The following is a 9175-nucleotide window of genomic DNA, read 5'->3' as shown; positions in this document are numbered from 1 at the left end:
TTACTCACAGCCTGTGAGTAATGCTGCTCCCCTGTTTCCTGGAAAGTCCTTGTTCTCTGTCTATGAGAAACTGTTTGTCGTGTATCATTTGGGATAAAAATAAAGCTAAAATAATTAATTGCATTTGTTTATTCTCTGTCAGAGAGGAGCAGGGGTGTTTCTAGGTACTCTGGGGGCCGCGGGCAAACGGGACCTGCCACCCAGCCTCCAACTTGACCAGTCATCACCCCACCCGTGGGATCCCCTCAGAGGATTTCAGGACATGTCTTTGTGGTGTCCAGTGGACGACCAAACATAGAATTCAATGGGGTTCTCTGCTGTCATTGTTGTGGACAAATATAATCAGCCCTCCTGGGGGCCAACGTCCATGAAGGGGCCCCAGGGGAGTGTCTGTTGTTCCTACTCTGCCGCAGAGCCCCTAGACAGGAGCTGATTCAGCTCCATGGCCTTCTTTGAGGCTCGTGGTGAACTTTTAATAGATGATATTAAATCAAAAGGACGTTTTCTCCCAAATAAACCACTAACTCTAAATGACCAGTACTGAGAACAATCTCTATCACAAATTCACGTTTTATTTTTAGAGTACATTGCATTAATACTATCTGGCACAGCACTAAAAAATAATCTGACGTGGGAGGCATGCTGGGAAACGCTCAGTGTCTTTTATGGGCTATTAGCATAAAGGGCCATTTTCTCTTATTGGGCCAATGGAGCTGAAGAAAGCAATTACTACTGTACCACACTGCGCGATGGGAGGCGGAAGTTTTCAAACAGGAAAGCATGGCAGACGAAGAACTGAATTTTAAAGGTAATGGTGAAACAAAAGCAACTGAACAGAAAGAAAGAAAAAATGGCGAGAGCTCGGGTGACAAGCAGGCAGTGGCCATGGCGCATCTGCAGAGATGAGAGACAGGAGACACTGAGTGACACATCAACACATATAGAGGCAGTTAAGAGGAACAAAAGCAGAGTGACAGCCAATCCCAGCATCTCTCCCATAATCCCGTCATCCACTCTAATCTCTATGACGACGATGCGGCGCTCCGTTGGTGATGTCACAACTATGAATATTCATCAGAATCTGAGCAGAATCCTTCCGTCTCACAGCTTACTGACTCACTGTTAAACTCCGATAATATACAATGTTGTATCTGAAACAAGTCAGGGGATGAATGCAGTATTTAAGTACAAACACGGACATAAACGCCCACTAAATTTAGAAACGCCACAAAAAGCAAAACACCTTTTATGATAGAGACCAGTTTCCTTCGTTTTGATTAATGACTGCGGCCGGGGATTTACACACAAAGTTCCCTCTCGCTAATATGAAGTAATACACAAATCAAATAGGCGTTTTACAAAGTTCCACCTACTGAAAACTCAATGGGAATGTTTTCATATGACTTTTTAAAAAAGAACACTGGGATTGTTTCTTTAGACTTATTGTTACATCCAGCTCTTCCACATAAGTTATGTTGTTTTGTTTTATTTCATTTATTCCTCATGTGTCCTGTCTCGTGCTTTTATTTTGAATCTTTATTATTTGAACGTGCCTCAGTGCAGGTGGTTGTAGACACTCGTTCTTTCAGTCAATTTTATAATTTGAGACAGAATAAAGTTTGTTTCCTGCTCTGTCTTGAAATGTGTTGTTTTCATTGTAGTTTAACCTGCCATGATGACCCCCCCCCCCCCCCCCCAGTCTGTACTGTTCAGTGTTCAGCCTCCAGGTTAAAGGTCTATAGTCTACAGCTTTTTTGTAAAAAAAAAAAGGCTCATATGAATAAATCTCTTATGAGCTCCTAGACATGTGTTTTAGTGACTGTGTCTGCAGAAATTCTGCCCTCTGCTTGTATTTCTATGTTTTTGTTTTGTTGGGACGTTTCTGGTAGGGGGGAGTCAGTGTGCCCCCCTGGCAATGACAGCTTGTAGGTGAGGTTAACCATGGATAATTCACAGCAACCAGGTGAAATTCATCCCTCAGAATATGAGGGATGCACTCGGAAGAAAACGATTCAGCCCCCTTGAAAGAGCTGGTTTCGAGCATTGAGGGAGAAGGGATGAAGTGCGGTGTGGAGTTGGCATGCTTTCCTCATGCAAGCTGATGTTTAGCATTTGCTAGCCAGCATTTAGCTTGTGCTAACTGGCCTTTGTTCTAGCTAACTTGTGTGTGCCTGTCCGAGCAGGTTTTTAACTTGTCTTAGCTAGCATTGAGTGTGTTAGGTGGAGTTTAGCTTGTTCTAGCAAGCAGTTGGCACATGTGTAGCAGGGACATACACTTCTGGTGCTGTTGAGTCCAGAAGGAGGGTCACAATTTGACTGCATAATGTGTTTACAAGCCAACGAACCCTTCTACGGACTCGACCATGGCGGGACCTTGAGTCGCGCAGAGTAACATGGCAAGTTGGGGCAAATTGAATCGTATATACGGTGGAGCAAATTGATTCCCAAACAGATTATTGACATAAACTGGCCCAAATATGAAAACATCAACTATTTCAGCTAGACTAATATGTTAACCTGTATTCTACAACTTCCAGCCCCCCCCCCCACACACACACAGGGTGTTGACAGAACTCCTACTTTTACAATATACAACTTAAAAAAAATTTAATTACAACATAAAGATGGAATACAGACAAATAAACCAACAACTAAGCATTTAAAGACAGGTGCAGAACAAAAGGGTTCTGATTAGCTGGAAATAGGGCGGGGTACTCAGAGACCAACTAACTGATGAGATATAGTTGGAGCCGATAAAATAGAAGGAAGTAAAACTTGAATGAGACTGGCAATTTCAAAATAAAACAGGAAATGACAAGACAAAAAAAATTCCCTGTTTAGTGCTCTCAGAAAAAAGACGTAAGTCACCAACACAGACACAAATACAAAAGGGACTCAACACAGGTGTTTTGAAAAGGTGATTCTTTATTTTCTAATTATTATACTGTATATAATATTCAATAATACTCTTTCTCTCTAGATATAGGTAATCATATTTATACCACGTAAGTAAAAGTGTGCTTTTATTCACAGCATTTGTCTGCGTCAGACTGCTGTTAGTTGGAGGTTTACATTAGAAAGTATACAGTGAATCTGGCTGGCAGCTGTGTGTGTGTGTGTGTGTGTGTGTGTTTGTGTGTGTGTTTGTTTGTGTGTGTTTGTTTTTGTTTATGTGTGCAGCGTATGTGTGCACGCTTGTGTGTGCGTGTGAGTGTATTTGTGAGCACAGTCAGTGCACCTGTGTATAGAGAGGCAAATGTGTGTACTAGCATGTTTCTGCATGCGTTTATACTTGTATGCCTGTGTGTGTGTGTGTGTTTGTGTGTGTGTGTGCCTGTGTGTGTGTGTGTGTTGACTAAATATCTCATGATCGGGCTCAGAGGTGGAAGATAACAAGCTGCCCACGGACAATGACTTCAACATTTCACATATTACTCATCAATTTTCAGGTGTTTTGAAAGTACGATCCACATTTTAGGGGGAGTTCGACGCTGTTTTAGGTTTCAGCTGCTCATTTGTTTTTCATTTCTCCCTTTCATCACTGCTGCACAGCAACACTCCTGATGGCCTCTTTCACCCTAAAACACACCTGTTCCTCAACTTTATCTTAATAAAGTAAAAACTGCTACAAGTCCTCCTGCAAAATACACCAAAGAAGCAAACCAGCAACATATTAACACATATTCATTTGACTTTTACACATTTATGGCAACATGTCTAACTGCCTCCAGTCTTTACGCTATCAAGACAGTTGAAATTTGTGGTATTCTAACTATTGTTTAACTAAATACTCTGCATCCTGTGGTAACGACAAAGCGGTAGTGCTGTCCTGGTTTCACGGGTCTGGAATATCCCCTTTACAAATTTTTGAGATGAAGGTAAACTGGCACAGAACAGCCAATAAACCACTTTCTTCTCACAAGTTGCTTTTTTTGTGTGTGTGTGTGTGTGTGTGTGTGTGTGTGTGCATCAAACATTAAAAAAAGAAAGCAGCATGGAAGGCAGTGTTTCCGTGGTTACTATTTTATACATGTTTATACTTTTTAAACTGATCGATATTAGATCTGCTTCAACACATGAATTTGAGGCTAAAATGCATTTCCAGCAGAAGGAAGCTGCCAATCACTGCGTTTACCGGGGTTTTATGTTCGTATTGGTGCTGATCCGAGCTGGATATGATAAACTGATCTGGGATTGAGTGCTGATTAAACACTTTCCCATTTCAGACAAAAGCCTATCGTGCGTTCGCAGGCTTGTTGGCTGGTGGAGAAGGGGCTAAGCGTGCCTTTTCATTAAGGATCAGGAGAAAAAATATGGATGGCTTATTTATCTTTTTGAGGGGATGACTTCCTCAGAGCACTTCTCAACCGACAGGAGGATGTCTAATTCATAAGTTCTCCAAATATCTAAAACTACTGGGATATAAAAATAAAAAAACATTCCAAAAAAAAAAAGAAGCAGATCACTTTATCGTACTCATATCAGAGTGACTCACTATTTCACAAACTCCTCGTTCAAGAAGGGGAAACTGTTATGTTGCAAGAGCAGTTCATCAAGAATTTATAGCAGAAGTAGCTCGATACACCTGAAACTCTCAAAGCTGGCTAAAACACCCTGCTACTCCTCCTTGGCTCGTCAAGCATGGCAGCAACAGATACTTTCAACATGTAAACAACACTCTGAATGCAGGGCTTGAAACCGTAAAAAGATTTGAATATTTTAGGGAACTTTACCTCTTTAACGGTCTGTAAATTGTTTGGAATTAACGGCAGACGTTCGATCAGAATTGGCAGTAGAAGGGCGATGACTCCAAACTCGTCTTCTGAGCAACTCTTCATCTCGCAAGGTTTTTTTTTTTCTCCTTTTTTAGAAAACGCGTGAGGATGAGAGGCAACAGGCTGGACCAGTTTGCGTTGATTCAAGACCAGCTGTCATTAGGGACTCGATAGAGAACCGTCTATCCTGCTGAGCCCCCTCTGCCGATCTGAAATCAACCCCAGATGACGGGGTCAGAAAACATCTAGTCACATCTAAGACATTCAAAAAAAACAACAAAAACAACAAAGTCCGCCTTTAAAAGCTCTCCTGTCACATTATGGGCCGCCAGTGAATCCAAAACAGTCCTTGTAGCTTGTATGGCTGCATGGGGGAGTGGTTGGGGCAGTCAGCTCTAAAACTGATCCCAGTACAACTGTTAAAGGTTGTGGGGGGATGCAGACGAGGTCATACTGGAAGCCCCATGGCTGATCTGTCTGAAGGCAGGACAGGCAGGCACTCGGTGCACGGGTGAGGAGAGGCTAACGGCGCACACACACACATACACACACATACACACACACACACACACACACACATATACGCACAAACACACATAACAAACATGCAAAAGCCCTCCTCACACAGTTACCTTGTTGAGTGTATGAGTGTATGTGTGTGTGTAAGTGCAAAGTGTGTCTGAACTATTCTGGTAAATTTCACCGTGAGTTCTTCTGCTCCTCCATCTTGGATTAGCTGGCTCAGCAGACATGAAGTCCAGTGAGGAGCGACACATCAGCCACAGTAACAGTTTTCAAACATGACACAGTGATTTTTTTTCTCTTTTCACGACAGGACACACTCCTCTCCCTCTCCCTCTCCACCCCACCACCAAAGCAGTAAGGACTCTGTGTGTGTGTGTGTGTGTGTGTGTGTGTGTGTGTGTGTGTGTGTGTGCGTGCGCGCATGTATGGATGTCTGCGCAGGGGTTTGGTTTGTGGCCATTCATGAATTTATCTTTGTGTTTCTATACTTATGAGGACAGATAGGCCACACAACACCAGGTTTTTCCAGGTACTCTGGAGGCAAAAGGGCCCGGGGCTCCTCAGGGACGTTGCTGTCTCCCTGGCATGGCTAATCAGAGAACTCAGGGTGGTTCTCTACTGTTCTTGTGTAATCAGGCTTCATTGGAGGGTTCTTTTCCAGCTCAGTTTCTTGTTTTGCTAACCACATTGCGGTGCCTGTGTTTCCTTAAAAATTTCAAAAGATGCTGAAGTATAATTTTGTTATTCTAATGTACATTTTTTTCCACATGCATTTGTAGTTTAAATTTATGTTGTGTCTGGATTTATTTAGTCACTCTTCAGTAGCAAAAGCACCCAGGCTGCGGTTGTGTATTTGGATGACTGTGTCCTCCTCTCTTACCAAAAAACTGGCTTGTGAACTGAATAAGTTTCTGATTTAATCTCCTGTACAAGTTAAGAGAAAACAAATACGGCCATTAAATCCTCCGAAGTATAGTGACCATACTGTTTTTGTTGTTTATGTACGTGTTTGTGTGTGTCTGTGTGTTTTATTTGCAGTGTGTTGAACGTCCCGCAGAGAAACGGTGACCTCAGTGACCTCTGGCACTGGCGAGGTGAGGTTAACATCCATTGTCCGAGAGAGTCTCCTCAGTCCCTCCTGTCAGAGGCTTCACATGTGATCAAAACAGCACAATCGCACAAACACCATCAAGGTAGAAAATGAAACTAGAATAATAATATAATAGTACAAAGACTAGAACCCCCTCCTCCCAACTCTGCCCCCCTCAGCCCCCATTGATAGATTAATAACTATAATGTGTGACAGAGTTTGTCATCCTCTGCACAGTGGCACCTTTAGAGTAGTTTTTTTTTGTTTTTTTTTTGTTTTTTTACTATTAATACAATTATTTGTTAATATCAAACCTGTATGGCGGTAAGAAGAAGCTGTGATAAACAGGCGTAGTCTCAAAAAGCACCCTGCGCTGTATTGGAGTAAACATCATGAAACACCCCCCCACCCCCACCCACCCCAACCCCCCACCCCCCTCTTATAAGGCGTCTTGAATGTAGCAGTCTGGTATCCCTACAGAGGACAGAGACTAGGGTGCCATTTGAGACTGCTTGAGCGATAATGTAAGCACTGGAAGCGGATGGATATGGCATGCATGGTTTGAAACGTCATTGCTGACATGGCTCATGGATGGCAGTTCTGACCCCTGACAGACCCCCCACCCCCATCCCCCCCAGGACCTGAGGGGATGTGCTGACGACAGGTTACATAGCTACTACTGCTAAGTCAGTATACTGCAGGAATTCCTACATGTCCAAAAGAGTAATAAGAGCAGCGAACCTAAAATCTAAAGCTAACAAGGAAATATCATATTTGGCACCAAGTATAATAAACATTTTGCGAATATATGTTTGATCCATCTTAAAATGATTATTGAAGACTTTGTATCCTACCTGTGCTTAAGGCAATCTTCTTTGTCTCTAATTACAGAAAGTTACAGTTCTAATCTAGTGAAATCTAAAGGCTAACCTGTGGCTAATGCTTTTACTCTACAGCGGAGCCTCTTTGAAGCGTCACTCGTTGGCTACTCAGCCGATGTAAAAACTCTCGTGCAAATGTATTCGTCTTCCCGCGCCTGCTCATAACAACTTTAAAGCGATGTTGCTGCAACGCTGAGCATAAAAAGCCCTTGTGTACTCCTGTCCTTTAAAAATTAAAAAGCCCTTGCTTGGAGAAAAGCAGTTTTTTTTTTTCTTTCCCTTTCACAGCCCATGACAACTGCTGATGTTGTAAAATTAATATTTACACGTGGAGGACAGGGAGAGCGAGTCCGTGTTTTTTTTTTTGTGTCCCTTTAAGCTCCATTTATGGCGTCAAAGACAGTAGATAAAACAGCAGCAGCAGCAGCAGCAGCGCTATAAATTAAACAGTATGACGGAGTTTTACAACATCTTTTATTATCAGGGTAATATCTGTCAAAGCAGTGGTGTGTCAGCTTCATGTTTAGCTCATACAAAACAGTGCATTGGTGGCTCAGGGAGGTCAAGAAGGAAGCAAAAGAAAAGCAGTATCATTGTTTTTAGAGTTTCTCGCTCCCTCGTTACTCACAGTAGATCACGTTAGAGATAAATGCTACCAGCTCCTCACTCCCCCCCTTTATGATGGCTATTTGTTGTCATGTCACTTGTTCACAACCCCCCCTCCGGCTGTGTGTACATGTTGACGTATTAAAGTGTTGTCGCTGTCTAAAAACACACCACCTGTAGTTGCGCTGAATCATTTACACTAGACTTGGTGATTAACTCGTCACATTGTAAGTTATATTTCACCAATAAAGTTTTTTTTTAATCACTTCATGTTTGATGTCCTTAGGATTTTTTTTTTTTTTTCCCGCTTTGCAGGACTTTTTGGTGAATCCAGAGTTCAGAAAATGCTTGCCAAGATGAGCGCCTGCAGAACTAGACTGAATAAACTCTTGGATGCATCGGCGTACGCTCAATACCTCACAAACATTTTGGTGTGAGCTTAAAAAAAAACAACCTCCTGGACGATGAAGAAACTGGGAGGCAGGATTTCAACTATGTACAAGTCGGTCACGCTCACGCTGTAGAGCAGAACTGCTTTAGTTGGGTAGTATTTAGCGACCCTCAAGGTGCTTATGGAGCACTGAGCGTACGACTGGGTACAGAAGACTGGGATTATACCGTTTATTATATATTTTTCCAATTGTTACTCTTCAGTCTCCGATAGCTTCCAGCAAAAAGCATTTTCTATATTCTGGATTCAAAAAGAAATCAAGCAGGGTTAAAAAAAAATACGTCACAACTTCAGGATATCTTATGGTTGAGTACTTGATAAACAAATGACTCTATTTGAATATTTATCACTTGAAGGAAAGTGCGCAAATAATGGTTATATCAATAAATCCTCTTCAAATGAGTGTCAATAGGGATTAGTTCTACTAAAAGCAGAAATTCCCATTGATAATGTGGGATTTTATTTTCAATCATCAGCTTGTAAATCAATAGCAAATCAAATCTATCCAGGTCCCAAATAATCACTTCAAAGCCACGAGTAAATGAAGGAATCACTGCAAGGATTCATCCCAAGTATCTTGCAGGACATCCCCATTCTCAAAGGGATCTGGATGAAACTCTCGTCTCGTGGGCATTGGAGATTTTCCACAATAAATCTTTCTTTCTCTCATATTCATGTGTGGCACTTCAGAGGTCCCAGTTCAGAGACGTGTTAAAGACGAGTGTGTAGGCTTGGGTGTTGCCTTTATACGTATGTGCACATGTAAGGGAGATAAAGAGGAGGAGAGGCTGTGAGTGACAGCTCAATAGATGGAGCTCAGACCTTTTAAATAATTCATAGGACGTCC

This window comes from Aulostomus chinensis, chromosome 18, assembly GCF_037954235.1.
Source record: "Aulostomus chinensis isolate RoL2024-O1b breed Wild chromosome 18, RoL_Achi_v1.0, whole genome shotgun sequence".
Taxonomy (NCBI): Eukaryota; Metazoa; Chordata; class Actinopteri; order Syngnathiformes; family Aulostomidae; genus Aulostomus; species Aulostomus chinensis.
The sequence above is the reverse complement of the archived record's forward strand: the minus strand, read 5'-3'. Positions refer to the sequence as shown.